Genomic DNA, 18,794 nt, shown 5'->3' with positions numbered 1-18,794 from the left:
CAATCTGAGAAAGTTTGGGTGCATGCAACATATGTTATTTGTTTGCTCTGGAAATAGAAAGAGTAACATTGATAAAGTACAGAAATAGGCTGCTAGCCACATTCTTCAGAAACTAGGTGTGAGGTAAGGGAGGAGGGGAGCTTAGCAGGCAGATAAACCAAAACAAATACCATGCTAAAAGCAAGGACATCCTGGCAAAGTATTCAAAGCTTCAGGCCATGAGAAGCTCAAAGATGAAATTGCAAAAGAGCATGGTTTTGTAGTGCTAGCCATTCAAAAGAAGAGGGGCCCCAGGATTCTTGCCTTCCCATTGCCTGGCAAGCCTTTGGGATGATCTGCTGTGGTGACTGGACCTCACATGCCAGAATTATTTGTTGAAGTCTTAGCTAGTGACTTCTGGCAAATTTATAATACACTCAGTAACTTGGAAAAAAAAACCTCTTGATGTCTTTTTGGTGAACTTTAGTCCTTAAGACTCTTACCTCACAGTGGTCCCAAATGGGTTTCCTTCACATATTGAAGGAACTGTTTTGGCTTACTGCGCTGGTATCATACTGACTCGGAGTCATCTTAAATGACATCTTAAAAACTGAATCCCACTTGGAGCCATAGTGCACCACCCATGCCCTACATCAGTCCACCAGTTCTAAAGGGACCACTGCACACATCACAGACCATAGGACATGCACACATTTTCAGTTCCTGTCTCTTGCATTATGAATGGGCCTTAATTTTCTTCCCTGGGATCACTTCTGATCAGAATGAAGGATGTATGATCCCAGCAGAAATTTTAACCAGAATTTAAAACTGAACCCCACAAGACCCATGTCCCATCCCCTGAAGCTGACACTTCAGAAGACATAAACCTCAAAGCCCAAGCAGATGTCCAGCATAACTATACCAGGATTATCATGGGCTCATTTACAAAAGGGAAGTTCTAAATAAGTTTTGTTCTGGGAACTCACGGGAAGCTATTGGAAGATTGTCAAGTAAGCTGAGCTTTTATTACCAAACCCACACCCATTTCATGCACATTTCAAGTGATGTCCAGGATGAACAGTCTATTCTTTGTAGTGTTTCCTTTTCTGAAGTAACAAACCCTCCTGGTTTTGATTACCCTTCTCAAGCACCTCCTCAATATGTTGACTCATTTAATAATCTCTTGGTCCCCCGTTGCATGACTTCTTCTCTCACCATGTGCACAAAATAATGTATGTGCCAATAAAATGTGAACTCTGAAGTGCTCCTTTCCGTAAGAGAACAAAGTGTTCTCTTTCCCCTTCAGCTGACTACTCTGCTTAAGCTGATAGCACCTTAGAGGTTATAAACAGATACTTCACAGGAAAGGTTTTTCCTGCTGTGGTTGATAGACAAAGATGGAGCTCAGCATAGAGAGTACACATCAGCAACAACTACTTGTCTCAAGGTAGTTTATAACTACCCTGAGCCTTGGTAGGGTATTTTTCCATAATCAAATATGCAGAACATAACAAAATGCAGAAGAAAGATCAACACGGAAAGCTAAAATACTAAAGCACAGAATGATTATGGCATGAATTGTGAAAGGCAAGAAAATAATTCCAGGGCTGTCCAAAAATGACACCAGTGCTGGCCTTTTACTGCAGCAAATTTTTGGAAACCACTGTGCAGAGTAACATTACACACATTTTGCTGATTCCCCTTTTGCCTGTTCTTCACCGTGGTCAGACCAGAGATAACATATTTCACAGTAAAGATGACACACAACATGTAATTGGGATACTCCTACATTGCACAGATTACACTGAAACATATTCATCAAAGATTTCCTGCAAGTATTATACAGGTGAAGGCTGAGATACCTCACCTGTATTGAACAAAGAGACATTTGTGAGCAGTTTCTTAAAGCTGGATACAAACAGGAATACATTAGAACCCAAACCTTTACAACAATCTGTCCAATTTAATTTCAAAATACATGTAAATCTCAAATGTTGAACCCAATCATCTTGCCTGCATTTAGACTTAGGAAGCACAAAGGGCAAATGCAGATTTCATCTCACTGTCTTTCTGCAAGTCTCTGGATGATAACCTTGGCCAATGCTGTCATGAAATAGAGAGTGGGTGCTGACTTGTCCAGAAATTATATAGAGAGCAATGCAATTAATTTGGTGTTATATGGGTATAGAGTATTTAACCACTACTTCTCTGGGCCAGGAAGATGTTGTCAAGTGTAAAAAGCAATGTAAAGCACAGTGGACAATACACCTTCCAAAGAAAGAGCACTACCCCTTCCATTACTTCTTCAGTAGTTGCTTCTCCGGATACATCTTCTTTTCCCTTGGTAATTAACTTAAATAATTCTGTTTGAATGGTAATCCACACCAAGTTACAGTTACTCCATTCTCAATTTCTTTACTACTTTACTTTCTGCTCACATTCTGTTTATGGGGTTAATATTTCTATTCTATAATGTAATATTTCTATTCTATAATATACTACATATATTCTATGGGGTTCATAATTCTATTATGGGTTAATCCAATTTCTAGAGAATCATCTACAAGAAGAAGTACTTTTTCAAAAGAATGTTAGGGGGAATATCCCGAACAAACTTTTTGAACCAAATGCAGCTATTCAGGATTCCATCTCAAAACTAGAACTTCAAAACTAGACAAACTAGAACAACAAAACTAGACTGCATTCAGTCACCTTTTTTGGGTTTTATCTCTCAAACTGAAAATGTTTTTAAAGTTTAGTTAACACAGTTGTATTTATAAAAAGTGTGAGTGAGCCAAAGCCCTGGCAGTATGCCACTATTGTTACACTACTTAATCATTATTTTCCTTCTCTCACATAATAGACACTTCAGTTGCATAAACATATTTTATTGTATCATAAAATGGCAATCGGGGATTGCTTCAAATATCTTAATGACTCCTTGCTGTGGGTATGTAGCAGAAATAATGGAGTTTGGCGTGTATCCCAAGAATTATCTCAGTACTCTTCCCAAATTCATTGTGTCAACCCTAAAACAAAGTGATGTGATCATAGTAGGCAAGAGCTAAAGACTTTACCATGGGGAATGGTAACTTCATTTTAACATCACAACTGTTCTCATAAAGCTGCAAACAAGCTAACTTTTCCCTAACAGCTGTGTTTATTGATATCTCTGTTGCCATGCTGTATCCCTTAGTACCATCAGAGAGGGTCCATTCAGGAAGGTTCCCCACTACTCCAGCAGCTCACAGCTCAATGAGACAATGAAACATGGCACAGGGAAGATAGGGCCAAGCTGCTCCTAGGAGAGACATCTTCCACTTCTGCAGCCATCAGTTTTCCTTGCCTGAACTCTCGTTAGAGTGCTGCTTATATATCCAGTATTGTAGAGAAACTCACAATTTTAATCATCCACTTATCTATCCAGCAGTTGTGAAATAATGATACTCACCAGCACTTTGAAGAAAATGGACCACAGACACCAAAATGTGCCTATTGCCTCATCTACCATCTGCAAGCACGAATACCTCACATGCTGAAATCTGGCCACTGGTCATGGCCAGTGTAGTGCCACACCAACACTTGCCATTGCCATGACTGTTGTGCCAAAAAAAGAAGCTTTCCTGAAATTAGCAGAACGAAAAAGAGGTCGTGTGGTGGGAAGTGAGTGACAGATTTGCAATTGGAAACAAATGTGGGATGAAGGCATGTAAAAGTATGAATGTTACAGGTAAAAGGAAGGTGTCCACATGTCTCTGAGGAATGTTGCCAATTAAAAGAGTATCAATTTCTGATAACACCTTTTTAAAAGTTTGGCATCACACTGCCCTAAGTATATGAACATGATTAATTTTCTGCTGTCTGACACTGGAATAGATCTCAGGATACCTTCACAAAATGCCACATCTTATGCACATGCTTTTTTTTTCAAATGAGAAACACTGAATCTGAGCATACATAGCTGGTTAGGACAGTTAGAGATTCTCTTATTCTATATTGTGAATTCTGCCAGCAAAAATGATTTCATTTGCAATTACAAAAATGACATAGACAAGCTGCACAACAACATTTCTGGAATTTTTAAATTAAAAGCAAGAATTCCAGGAATGGTCCAAATAATCAGAGAACTGGAACAACAGAGCTCCAGCAGGAGGGGTGGAAAAAAAGAGAGAGGAAATTCTGAATGATCAATCCCTTATTTGCATTACATGTTTTAATATTTGTAGAAAGACTGTTGCCTCAAAACCAAAAGAGAAATTATTAGAGGTCGAATGTTACAACCTTTACACTGAATGGTTTGCGTAAATGTACTTCTCTCTAGTTCACATAGAAAGTTTTTGTGGTAGTTTCAAAAGTATCTAACCTCTTCTGTGTAAAACTGATTACCACAACAAAATGACTGCAGTGTCAGAAAATGGGTAAGGGCTCAGTAAGCATCTTACCATACAGAAAGGACCTGGCCCACTAATGCCCCCAGGAATCAGATCTTGACCATACAATTCACTGGAGCCATCTGGTGAAATGAATAAAAGCAGCTTGCTGAGGTCCAGAAAAACAGGTAAGCACCAAATGACCAGCAATAGAGACTGTAAGTTGTTAAATAATACTAGGGGTTTACATCCAGCATACTGGTATAATGATTTTTTATTCTCCTTTGACTTTTTTTTATTCTATTGTTTCTTTACTTACTCTTCAAAAGCCTCTCACCACTGAGGTGGTGTGCTCAAGGCTGCATGCTTACCTTTACTCTTGCCCACTGCAGACAGAAAAGTTCATAGCTGTTAGCTAGCACACCTACCCGGGCAAATCTTGATATATGGCAGAGGTAGAATATGTGTGTATCTTGAGCAAAACATAGGAATCCTTAATTTTGGTGAGTAATATTAAAGTGATACTTTTGAGCTAATGTGAAGGAAAACACTTCAAACATATCAGACTGTGTAATTTCCAAGCTGGTTTAATTTTGAAATGTTTTTTAAATTAATCAATTTTATACAGTCATATTATCCTTTTTAATATCAGTTATGAAACAGTGAACAATTAAATAATTACTACAACTTCCTACCCTCTGTAATTTATTTACTGAAAAAAGTCTTAATATATTTATTACTAAAATATCTACAATACTTCTAATAAAAACATTATTAATAGATATATAGTGAATGATAACTTAAAATACATATACTATTAAAAAAAAGCACCAAAGAAATCTACAAAGCTCTAAATTCAGAGTGAAGCACTTAGAATTCAGCAAAGACCCTTCAACTAAAGCGAAAAGAAAAATATGTAGAAATCCTGTAACTTTTCAGTACTTGGATTTTTTGCTGCAGCCAGCTCTGTGTTTTCTGGGCATGTGATATATGCACTTACACAGAATGTCTCTGTGAGAGTTCTGGTATGTTAGCAAATCATCTCTGTGGAAGGTGCAATTTCATCTTACACATCTCTAGTGACAGCATGGGTTTTAAAACTTCCTGTCCTCCTTCAGTCCTTTATTTACTCCTGCCTTCATGCAGCTGTTCACTCCCCCCAACCCTGTGCTGAGCCAATGTTACCGTCTGTGAGAGCAAAGGAAAAGAATATAAACCTCCCCCGTCCCCTTGAAGAAGAAATTCAGAGTGGAAAAAGAGAAGTAGTGATGAAGTGGTAATTGCCCCCTTTCCATTCACATTTGTTGAATTATTTGCTTCTCTAAATTTCACGTAAAGATTGCCAATGCCTGTGCAGTATAATTTTCTGAATGACAATCTAGCCTGCTTCTCCTCCCAGTTAAAATCTAGATCTTCAACAGCTGGCAAGCCAGACCAAACTCTGGGTTAGTACAACAAAACTGTTTCTTATCATGAATACTGGGATAAAGCCAAATTACTGCAAGTGATATGACTTTGCCTTCTAAACTTTGTGTTTAGACTGCTGAATTAATGAACTAATGACTTGCATAGAGGCTACACCCTCTTCTTGGCAGCACTGGCTGAAGAAAGCACACATCTTGTTATAGTATGAAAACAAAGAAAGTACTTTTGGAGAAGCAAATTGGAAGGGTACTAAATCATCTTTTTCTGAATCACATCAATGTTACCATTTCTTCTGAGCCCAGAAAAATCAAGAAAAAATACTATCCTCCACCTCTGAGGTTTTTGCCTGGAAAGTGCAGATGGAATCCCATATAAATTATTGATTCTTAACTCTTACAGAGCCTCCAATGAGTACTTCATGTCAAAGAGGTTTACAAAGTCCAAAGATTTCTAAGGCAAAGGTACTAAACTTAGAAGAGTTCTCCTCAGACTCCTTCTTAAACAAAGAAACGTGGTATAATGGCATAATGGATGGGTGCTTATTTTTCAATTTAAGGCACTGCAAGATAAAAACCTTTATCCAATGCAGATATAAGAGAGAATGGAAAATGTAAACCATCTGTATGTGAAAAAAATGTAAAGGATTTATGGAATGGTTGGGAAGCCTTCTGCACAATGTACAGGCCATAGCAAGCTTTTGTTTTTGATTGAGAGACAGGATATACTGAAAGAGCCACAGACTCCTTGCCAGCACATGGTAAGAAAAACAGAGTGGCTGGTGGAGGCACAATGCTGACTTTACCCCGTGTTTGGAGACACTTGCTCCCAGACCTATTCATTTTAGCATTCTATCAGTTTAACATTTTCATGTTAGGCTGTTTAACAGAGAAACTTTTACCCTAGTCTTTGTTTTGCTGCCTTTAAATAAACTGGCTGCATGCCCAAAATTCTCAGAAATATTATACAGTATATACTGCCTAGGAGCATCCAAAAAGCCTGTCCTTTGGCTCTCTACATACTAAATTGCTGTTGCTTACAATGGACAGCACAGGGCAGATGAAGATTTAGAAAACACCTGAAAACTGGAACAGTAAAATGTCTGATGAAGCTCATCAGGTTCATTCAGCTGTAATACTAGGAAAGACATGAGGTCTCTTTGGGTTCAGTCATCCTGTGGTTAGTTTATCCAGGTTTGACAAGTGAGGAAAAGACCACGATCTTGACATTGCAGACAGGGAATGATGGGAATAAAGAGCCTTGGGGAGAAAGTACAGACCAAGATTTAGATTCTGTTATTGTTATTCAGTAACCAATAAAGCCAAACCCATCAAAACACAGCTAAGCTATACCGTTGTAGGGCACAGCCAGTTTCACTGGCCAGCAACCCTCTTCTAAGCTCAGAGGTCAGGGAACAGTAGAGATACTGACTGAGGATGTATTGGCATGCTACAGGTCCTATAAAAAACTGAGAAGCAGCACAAGGTTGTTGTCTTGAATTACACTTTCACACTTCCTACACTACATCTGTCTCTGCAACTCATCTCAGGAGCCCCATTTTACTTCCGCTTTGTCTTGAGGCTTATCTGTCTTAGCCTTGCATTTTTTAATGGATTGCTGAGGCCGAGTCCTCCCAAGACAGGAGAAGAGAGGCAGGAGACACTGTGGCACAAGCAGTCAGCACAGAATCTCAGACTGATGAGCAATCTGCAATCCATCATGCACGAATGACAAGAGGCTTTGTAAAGAAAGGAGCGATGTCCTGTTTGGTAAAGTCTGTGCAGCTCTGAAAAGCTTTTTGGGACACAGGCAGAGCCCTTCTCCAGGCAGGTATGGCAAGGTAATAATGAGTAGGAACAATAACTAAAGGCTACAAAAAATTCTGAGGAATATTGGTTAGAAGCAAAAGCTAGAGGCAACTAAAACTACAAACTACTACAGGCTACTAAAAAGGCACAAAGAGCATACACAATACACAATGGATTCATTTGTTAAAGACAAATGGACCTTTTGTATCCTGTACAAAAAGAAAGAGAATAAAACAGGGGAGTTGAGGAATAGAAAAAAAAAATCAGAATTTTTCACCTACACAAACTAGTAAACTTTGCTGTAGGCATCCAGAGAGTGAATCAAGCATCTCATTTGAAACAGACAGATGCTAAAGTCTCTTTACAATAAATAGGAAGATAGGTATTTAGTTCTCCAGAATTCTTAATTGCTTTGAAAACAAAAGGCTGTCTATTAAGTAGCTTTGTCATCCAAAAGAACTAAGCAACTGAATCAGAAACATATTTTATTTGTAACAGCTGTACCAGCCTTTAGTAAAAGTTATTTTGTGAGCTGCAAGAAAAGCACATATAATTTTGAATCTTTTTTTCCCATGTAATGTTTCCATTACATGGCATTTACTTGTATGGAATAGCTTATACTTTCAGATCTAGTTAAAACAGCCACTTCCCAAAGCATACAGCCTTGGTTCTTGAGATTTTAATATAACTGCCCTAGCCACATTAAGAAAGCTATCCCAATGTAATCAACATGAAAAGACCTCTGGAGAGTAATCAAGTCACAGCACTTACAGTGATGTGGATTACTTAAAATGTAATCAGTCAAGTTTTAAATCCTAGTAAGAAATATAGGAGAAGACTTAAAATTAACCACTGCCTTATGTGAGGATCCACAGTGAAAGAAAAATTATACATAATAGAAGGAAATAAATTAATAAAAGAATCTGGATTAGTATTCATGTAAGGGTTAAAGCACTTTTTTCTCTAGATGGGCTCACGTTAATAACATATGCAACATGTTTATGACATCATAACTCCCATAAACACAATATATTGGAATTTAAAAAAAATTATTTAATATACCTGTGTTTATTAGTTAGAACACAGTTGGCATGTCTAGGTGAAGAAAACAAATAAAACTTTCCAAACCCTGAGCACATTTATACAATTTTAAATAATATGTCTTTTGGGAAGTCAGATCTGGTTGCTCTATTAAACAGAGCAAAACCTTTAAGAAGAGAATCTGTGGAGCTCAACTTTTGTTCTTTATACATCACATAATTAAGGAAATAAGAGCAGACACTGCATCCATGCACTAATTTGTAGAAGAACCCTCCAGCTCTACAACATGGCAGGGCAGCCACTTGGTTTTCATGCTAAACTTCATAACGACTAAATTACCCAACTGCAGTAGATTACTAATTGTTTATTTATATATCTGAGTTTCCATACTACAATCATTATATGCCATCCAGATGTCTCAAATAGCTAAAGCTATGCTTACCCATGCTAAATGGCAGATACACAATTATTATCATGTACCTAAGGAAGAAAACTTTTTCAGTTTCTTCTCACCTTTGAATCTGTTGATTCATTTCAGCCTGTGTGACAAAACCAGACATCTCAAAGACATTTAATTACCCAGGTGTTCTGTATCTACAGAGAGGAAAAATGAAATCCAGTGTTCTTGCTGAGGGAACTGCTATTCACCATTTCCTTTGGCATGGCGCGGCAGGCCATCCCTCCCTCAGGCTTTGGCTGTCTCCATGGCATGTGGCAATGCCTGGCTCGTTAGCTTGTTCTTAACCATAGCCAGTGTTTGTCCCCTCACCTCAGAAACACAGGGGGTGGGAAAAGAGAAAAGAATACAGAGGCAAGTGGTGAACTGGGAAACCTTCGAGCACAGCAAGATCTCAAGTTACTGAGATGCACATCTCCCAGGATACTGGAAGGGAAACTGGCTTGGTGTTGGGTGACAGAGTGCATGGTTTTAGAGGAAATCAGGATTCACTAGTTCTGCTGCTCATGGAATAGCTTGTCTTTCCTTCTGGTTTACTTACCAAGTCTCAGCAAGTACATAGAATTGCTATTCTAACAGCAATTTCTGATCTTTTAGGCATTTCACTCTAATAAAGGTTCTCTTTTTCTTGAGATTAAAGTGTCATGGGATATTGCTGCTTGAAAGTAATGCTTGGCTAAAGCTCTCAGGATAATGATGGGTCATATTGTTGTTCCAGGAAACAATGCACATGCCCTGCTGTGTGGAAAGTAAGAGGAAAATATGTTTTAAAAATCAAAATAAAGAAGGCTTCAGCTAAAAAAATGTCCCTACATTGCGACATGTAGCCACTTTCTCACTCCTAAAAACTCCAGAGAGATTATTCTCCCTTTTGCAGACATTCTATTTAACAGGAAAACTGAGAATATCATGCATCCGGTCTGCATTCCTTTTTCAACTGGAATAATTTGTTTTAGATTTACTCTTATTAGTTTAGGGCTAGAAATGTTTACCTTTACCCTTCTCAAAATATAATGTATTCATATGACACTCCAACAAATTTGTTTTGTTTGCCTTCGCAACGGTCAGTCAGCTTGGCAAGGGACCAAACCCCAAGTCAGGATGCTCAGTGAACCCTAAAAAGCCCTGAGCCAGGGGGAGCTTCAGAGTATGCAGAACCTTCAGGAATCGCCTGTTTTGGTGTCACAGATCTTAGCACCTTTCCACTGAGTTTCATGATATGCTCAGGAAGACACATCCACCTAGACATTGATTGTTTTGCTTTTTTTTAACACTTAACCCTTGTTTCTTTTCTCAGCATGCCTAGTGATTATCTTTCCGTGCATTGTGTTGCTTGGTGGATAGACTCTCAGAAGCCTAGCTCTCCAAAACCACTGGAGAAGAAACTGAGCCACGAAATCCAGGTGGCAGAAAGACAGTCTAATCTCCTTTTATTGTTTTAAATCTTGTTTGACTATTTTTTCTGAAGTCTGGAAGACAATCCAAACAAGGAGGTATATGGAGTTAAGCAATTCCTTAGCTTAAGGCAGAGCCTATTATTAGTTCATTCATCTACATCTGGGCAGATTACAGGCAGGGCTTTTTATCTGTGTAAAGAAAGAGCTTTAATTTGCTTCTCTAAGCAATATTTTCTGTTTGCAAACAAATTGTTAGCTGGAAAAAAGAGCACCAAAAACAGAGGTCCAAAGTTATTTCATGAACCTTGGCTTAGGACAGTAGTAGTTAGGTGTTCAAATGCCTTTTAAATATGGTCTAATGGACCTTGTCTTTGCACACACAGCCATACTGCGAACCATTTAGGAATGTTAGGATTCTGTGGTTTGATATGGTATGTGGTTTTAAAATTATGCTGTTTGTCATTGAGATTCACCCTGGAGAGACAGACTTGTTTAGACCACTCTTTGCAAGTCTTTGCCAATTTTTGCACTCTTTAGAGGAGTTTTTGCAAACTGTAATATCAAAGAGGCTTCCAGAATTACAGAGGTCCCAGGAGTATACAAGAGTACAAAAATACATAGAGCAACACTGGCAGATTTGAACACAGGGTTCAGCCTCTCATCCTACTTTCCACACCCTTTATGAAACTTGCTTAACCCATTAGTCCTATTAAAAAATACTCAGTTAAATAAAGCTACCCTGTGTTCAAAGCAAGATCTAGCTTCAGTTTCCATTATTCCTGTCACAGTTCTATGCACAGTGCTACAAGGGTGTCAAGGAAGCTGGTTTAATCAGGACTGCTTGGTCTCAGAAATGTATATTGTAGGTTTATTGGTTTCTTTCCCAGTGTGTAGCTATACACACTGATTGTTCCCACTAATTCTGAGTGCAGTCCCAAATGAAAAGTTCAACTCTGTTAAAACCAGAGTGACTTTTTTAAAAAAACTCATTCTCTATGGCCAGAGTTCTGGATTTCCTGGTCCTGTTTCCTGGTGCTTAAGACTAAGAAAGAAAAAATTCCACATGGTATAAGCCTGGCTTGTAGCCTCTCTTTACAACCTTCATAACTTAAATGGGAGGGATATGAAGAATTCTATAAAGATATAATGTTTCATAGAAACAAATAATGGTAACTGTAAACATGGGCATATTTCTCCCATGTAACATAAACTGCCACCTGAAACAAAGAATTTTCTCAGCCTTCTGAAAGTATTAGATTTTTGCTATTGCATAATACAGAAAACAAAAATGTCAATCTTCTATTAATTTGAGATGTCACATACTGAGAAAAAATCATGTCTTATAGTGGTTTTGATACAAGGTAGATGAATGTGTTGGATGTTACATGTTTTTAAACAGAAAAAAACTATGCAAAAAAAAAAGGTCAAATTTCTTGTGGTTGAACCCATGAAGTAAATACAGAACATATTTTGTTTGTTTGGATCTTGGGGGAACAAACTGTTTTTATGTAATCGTATTACACTAAAGAAAGCACTGTAATGTATTGCATTTCAAAATCACATATTTATATAATAGGGAAAGTACTCACATCCAACACAATCAGTCTCAATCACAAAACCTGGAAACAATTCTGAAAAGTGAAAACTTGTAAAAACGCACCTTTATTTTCTAAATGCTGACATGCAAAGGAGGAAAAAAAAAACCCTATAGGCCTGAAGTAAACCTTCACATCATTAGGATTTAATTGTGAAGAACTGTTTATCATACATAACTTTCTTACACAAGACTGATCCCAAGTGACTACCTTTGAAACATCCTGTCTTGCTAAACTCCACTAACCTCCTCACAATCCAGCTCTTAATGATGCTGCATTTTACCATAATTCCCACACTTGTGTTTCACTAGGGAAATGTCTGATAAAAATAAATAACCTAAGTCATCTTCAGTGAATAGGACATGACAGGTATTTTTCAAGTTTAATTAGTTAGGAAGATGGTGTCTTAAGACAACTACAGGTTAGGCGGAGTTAGGAAGAGTGCCTGGAAACTGTTCTAACTTTGAAAATTATTCCTGTGCCATTTAGAGAGAAACCCAAGATCTTTCAAGATTTCCTGCAAAGAAACTGGGAGTGAAAAGTTCAGAATAGATAATAATGTTTTTGTTAATTTGGAACTACTGTTTGGCTTCAGGGCTTCAGCTGTCCTTGCACCAGGGCTGCTTTGGTAGTTGCTTTGGTTCTAAGCAAAAATTGCATGCAGTGAAAACTGTCAGTAAAAATTCCTGTCAACTCAGATTCACTCCTTAACAGCGGTGGTCACAACCAAGCACCTTCTACAAAACTCTAATTTTGAAAAATTCATCATCTGCTGAATTGATTCCTCTCTCCCCAGATAAACAAGCTGCTCTGTATTGATTTACAAGTGATTGCATTTGGGAATTGCTATGCGGTAGAGAATTGGGACATTTCTAAATAAACAACAATGTTGAGCACAAAAATGCTAGCCTCTGTTTGTGATCCACTGAAAGATGAGATGGATCTCAGTATTCCTAGAGGAGGAGTAAGTTTAGCTGATTAGTTTGAGGGATGCAAATAAACACGGTGTGTTTCTAATTACAGCAGTGAGTCACAATAGAGTGCTGGTTAACAGGGCAGTTTTGTGCCTGAAGTTCTACAACCGCTTCAAAAAACAGCATGCTTGTCCTTCTTCCCTTCCCCAAGCACAGCTGATTTCTTAGCAACACTAGTTAATCATCACAGCTGACACAGTTTAAGTGACAATCCTCATTCTCCTTTATGTCAGGAAAGCTCTCTCCTTTATGTTCCTACAAAGCTCTACATAAGGAAGTAACACAGCCTCCTTGCTCCTTGTGACTGCTTGATTGTGGTAGAACAAAACAAATGTTATACTCCATTATTAGATCTGAAAACATCCAAGTCATACCTGCTCAGACCACTCAAAAGCATTACAAAAATCTACTTTTCAAAGTTATTTTCATACTCAAAGGAGCAGACAAGAACATACTCAAACACAACCCAAACTTCAAACACAAAATCCAGAGATTTAAGTATACTGGTCTTCACAACCTCTCATGGATTTTTGTTTTTTTGGTATACTATTACTTCTTAACTAAGGGCATGTGATTTTTCAGACTAGAAGTGCACCTTAGACAGCTACAACTCCAGTTTCTTGACTGCTTTACTTTGTACAATTCTGTTCAATAGGAAACAGAGGAAGGAGAAGTGTGGCTACCTAAAATAGAAATTTTGTGTCAGTGTGTGTGTGTGTATATATATATATATATATATGTGTGTGTGTGTGTGTGTATATATATATTCTCTTTTTTTTTTTTCTTGTGGGAGAAGGTTTGTTGTTTTAAACTGCAGAGAAACCATGATACATTAAGTTTAATTAAGACAGTTGTGCTTATTCCTTGGTCACTGTGTACACTGCAGCATCATCTTGACAAAACTATCATGTAAGCAAGGCTATGATTTATTAATCTTGGACAAAGTACCTTTCACAGTTACAAAAGGAGTTCTGAAAAGTAGCAGAATAATAAATCACTGCACTTTTATCTGTGTATTTCTCTATCTATCCACTTATCTCCCCCTTAAGCCATGTCCTGCACGCTTAGAAACAACTCCTACACAATTTTGATCCCATTTTCCTCCATATACATCAACAACAACTCCTAGAGCCCTATTTTGATTCACATTTCTCTCTCTTCTAGTCCCTCCATCCAAACAACTCCATAACCAGAAAGTGAATGCAGTACCACTTAACTCTTAAGTTTATACTAAAAAAATGCACTAACAGAAACAACACAACTTTTATGTGTTCACTCCAAAGCTAAGCAGATGTACTTAGCAGCTCTCATTTGGACCTGCATACTTTGGCAAATATGGTAACATAACTCATGCAAATTCTCTATCATGAATAAAACTGACTTTATACACACATATAGATATATGTATGTATGCATTTTATATTACTGTGTTCACAGAATCAATGTGAGTTTGGTATTAAGATTTTATTTATGATGGAAAAGTCTGCAGAAGACATTTCAGAGTTGTCCAAAGAGACAACTTCACCAGTATTTCTCCCCAGGGGCTTGATGGGATCCATATTGATCATTCAGTCAAATGGCTCTGCAAACCCATAGCCCCTCCTGATTTTCTTATCTGGCAATCCTCTAACAAACTTCACCTTTTGCAGAGTCTTCCAGTAGCATCTTGATTCCTACATTCCCATCCTACATTTGTAAGTCATCTTTCTGGGATTTCTTCCTTCAGAAATTTCTACATATGGCCTCTGTGTGCCTGTCCTACTTCCCGTGACTTTTTTTCCATCACCTCTCTCTCAAATCGCTTTTCCCAAACTGTGCTTAATTTCTTTTATCTTCTTGCCAAGAAACTCCCTTTTTTCAATTTCCACTTGCATCCCCAAGTTTTCTATTTCTTTCATTTGAATCCATTAAATTAATGGATTTTGTCAAAACCACTCTTGCCTGATGCCAATCAAGGAAGTTCAGTGGCCTCTCACACAGGAACAGAGTTGCAGTTCCCTCTCCAGCTAAAGGGAGGAGTCTGCAGCTCCCATGTGTGCTGTATCCCAGTGAATTAGAAGGTCTTCCCACACATAAAGCTGTGAACCCAAGCTGTCCATCAGTTCACCTATAAACCAATGTCCCACTCAAACTGCCTCCCCAAACCCCTCATCTGCCAAATCAATAAGAAGAGTAATAACGATAATGATCAATTATAATCCTATCTCTACAAAAATTCCAACTGAGTCTTTTTTTAATACAGAAACTCAGAAGCTAGGGAGGGGAAAAGAGAACAATTTTGCTAAGGCAAACAAAACACATGGTCTAATAATTAACTTGGGGACAGAAAAAAATTATAATATATTTGCACTAGCCCTGTGCTGAAACCCTCTGTGCTAAACAGGTCTTTAGCCATTAAATGTCACGGGAACTCCCAAACATGTGGCACAGTATTTACATGTAACAAAAAGACTAAGTAAGTGAAAAGCCACTAGCATGTCTTGTGGCAATGGACTATCTCTGTTTTCTTCACTGTTTTCTCTAACTTGAAACACCCTGCATTCAGCCTCCCCACTGCTGTCTAGACACAGCTCTGCTTTTGCCATCCACCCTGGGGTGAGTCTGTAGCCTGAAGCCACAGAAGCCCATTCTCTGCTCTCTCATACACACTGTGCATTGAAGGGCTCATGGGAGGCTGCCCTTTCCCCATCCCTTCTAGACGAATACAGTCTCCCTGCTAATGCACCAGATATCTCTACCAGCTAATTAAGATATTACCAGATGACAAATTGTGTACACCTGGTGACCTAACACAATGCTTGTTCCCCAAAACCACTGGCCTATAAAACTGCACAATGCCTTTTGTGTAAGAAGGAGAACTGGAAGTTCACCAGCCCCAGTGCCCTGCCAACTCAGCCAGGTCACCTTGAACAGTGTGGTCCACAACCACCAGGGACCACCAGAGAAACCCCCAGAAGAACGCATGCGCAAAGAGGAGGGGAAATACTTTAATTTTTTGGGGGAAATGATTATTATTTAATATGATTTAATGATAATGATGTAATGATTTTGGGGAAATGATTATCACATATATGTTTATTCTGGAACAACCAATCAATATGTGTGTAAAATACAGCATAAAACCAGAAACAATCCTGTACTCAGCATGCATGGATATTGGAGGAGCTATGTCCCTGTGCATCCACCCAAATAAAGAATGCCTGCTTCTTAATACTACACTTGTGTTAAGGAGTTTTTATTTTACCAAATTTTCAGTAGCCAAGATAAAACTTAGAGGATCAGCTTGGGAGGAAGTGAGTGAAGTACCTTAATTCTGAAAACTCACTTAAAACCCTGTCATCTCCATTAAGAATTCTAGCCCTCCCAACATATTCAAACTTTATTTAGAAATATTTGGCTAAAAAATTATGAGAAAGGAGTGATGAGTGGGAGGAACAAGGAGAGACATTTGAAATTCCAGAATTAGGTCCTCCTAACAGGTATGGCTGTTGCAGCACACAATGAGCAGTGACAGACAGTATTACAGTCAAACTCAGAGAAGAATTTCTAAATACAACTCTGAAGTATGAAGCAAACTGTTATTTTCACTCTTGCTTTTGATCAAGAGGCTTTGTTTTCCTTATACTCTTACAAACTGAAATTCCAAAAACCTGAAAAACATGGATGCCAAGCAAATTTAATGACTCTGGAATCTTATTCATTCTTCTCACAGGCAGGAGATAAATTTTCTTAAAGGAAACATCACTTGTGAATCCCAGTCTTGGCACTGAAATTGACATACACTCTGAAGGAATCCAGCCCTCCTTTCTTTTTAGTCTGTCATTTATTTAATAGGTAGCAGAGGTAGAATGGCGCTAGGGGAAAAGGGAGACTGGAGACACTACATACCTTGAATATTCGCCCCAAGAGCAGCCGTATCATTGTTTTGCATCAGAAAGTGCACAAACATGGTGTAAGTACTTTCTTACATTCACGTTTGCAGCTAATACTATGTAGAACATACTAAGAAACAGCAAGTTTTCCCTTTTCTCTCATTTAAATCCATTTGTTTTCTATTAATCTTTGTTAGTGCCTCATCATCACTCATGCTGCCTTTAGATAAATGGTTGTCAGAAAAGCAAAATTAGATCAACTGGCAGATAATACACATATATTTTAACAGTTTAAAGCTTGCTGTTTTTGTCATTAGCCAAAAAAGACCTGAGTTTGCAATGGCTATTTTCTCGCCCTCCTTCCCTCCCTCCCTCTCTCTCTCACATAACCCAATAAATGATTTCTCAATTACATCACACTTTTGTGCCGAGTATAAAATTACCTGTATAGCTACTTCTTCTTTTACAACCTTAATTACACTCATTTTTCTTATAGCTTTTGGGCAGCATCCTTTCCAAGCTGCTCTGCAAACTACCAATTTCTTTTTGCCCAAGTCCTCTCTTTGGTATTTGCCTCCTGGGAAATATAAGTGAGATTTAGCAGGAAGCCTGTCACTATACATACTTATAAAATAATTAATTTAAAATAATTACCTCATGCATGATACAGTATCTTATTGAGCTACTAACTTCTCATATCATCTTCCCACATCCTACTATTTCTCTTACTATTCCCTTGGAATTGGTTGGGACAGATTTAATTTTCTTCATGGCAGCACCTATGGTGCTGTGTTTTGGATTTGTAACTGACTAGCACAGACAGCACCCCCATTTCAGGTATTGCAGGGTCAAGCAAGGCCTTTCTGACACCATCCCACTCCAAGCAGGCTAGGAGTGCACAGGAAGCTGGGGCAGCTGAGAACTTGTGTTGTGCTAACTCAAAACACTTGGATAAGTATATTTGGATAAGTATCTTATTTACGAAGTATTTTAGTAAACTGCGACCAAAGTAAAGAGATACTTTAGTGGCATTAAATTACTTCAATGGGCTGTAACAGATTCCTAAGAATCTGAAATTTCCAAGGTCAAGGAGACCCCTTTAATAGGGTAATACCTGCAAGGTTTTGCAATCTTCTGCACTGATGCCATGAAGGAAAGGATGAGCACTATTTCTTACCTTCCTTCCGATTTCCTGTGTGACTTTAAATTGTAAAATACTCTCTCTGCTCCCACCTGCCAATTGTTTTCCACAGATCTTCTCTTGACAGCACCTCCTGCTGAAGACTTGGATTAGGCCTTCTGTGTAGCCTCACAGCCCCCAGGACAACTGCAACACCTCATAAGGCTTCCTCAGACCATCAGTTCTATAGTGCAGACTCAAGTTACCCTCTGGCAAGAGGCTTTCATACTAACTTTCATTCTCCCTCCTTTGCCTGCACTATGGTTCCAGCAGGAAGGTCCATAGAAGGGCTTGTCTCTAACCAACTTTTACCTGCCCTTGATTTTAAAGTAGCAAGGGAAACCTCAGCCAGGATGCAGATGTCTGTATTAACATAGTTCCATACAGAAACATATTCATAAAATCACTGAACAGGTGGGACTGAACATTAAACGTCATGTAGTCCCAACCCCCCTGCCACGGACAGGGACAAACCTTACTAAACCAGGTTGCTCAGAGCTCCTTCAATCTTGGCATTACACACGTACAGGGGTGGGGCATCCACAACTTCCATGGGCAACCCCTTTTACTGCCTCACCTCCCAGCCAGTAAACAATGGCTTCCTAACATGTAATCTCAACACACTGTCTCTCAGTTCGAATTTATGTTTTACATGTTGCCAGCACAATCACATCTTGAATGACTGCTCAACACATTGAA

The sequence above is a fragment of the Passer domesticus genome, chromosome Z (assembly GCF_036417665.1).
Source record: "Passer domesticus isolate bPasDom1 chromosome Z, bPasDom1.hap1, whole genome shotgun sequence".
Taxonomy (NCBI): domain Eukaryota; kingdom Metazoa; phylum Chordata; class Aves; order Passeriformes; family Passeridae; genus Passer; species Passer domesticus.
The sequence above is the reverse complement of the archived record's forward strand: the minus strand, read 5'-3'. Positions refer to the sequence as shown.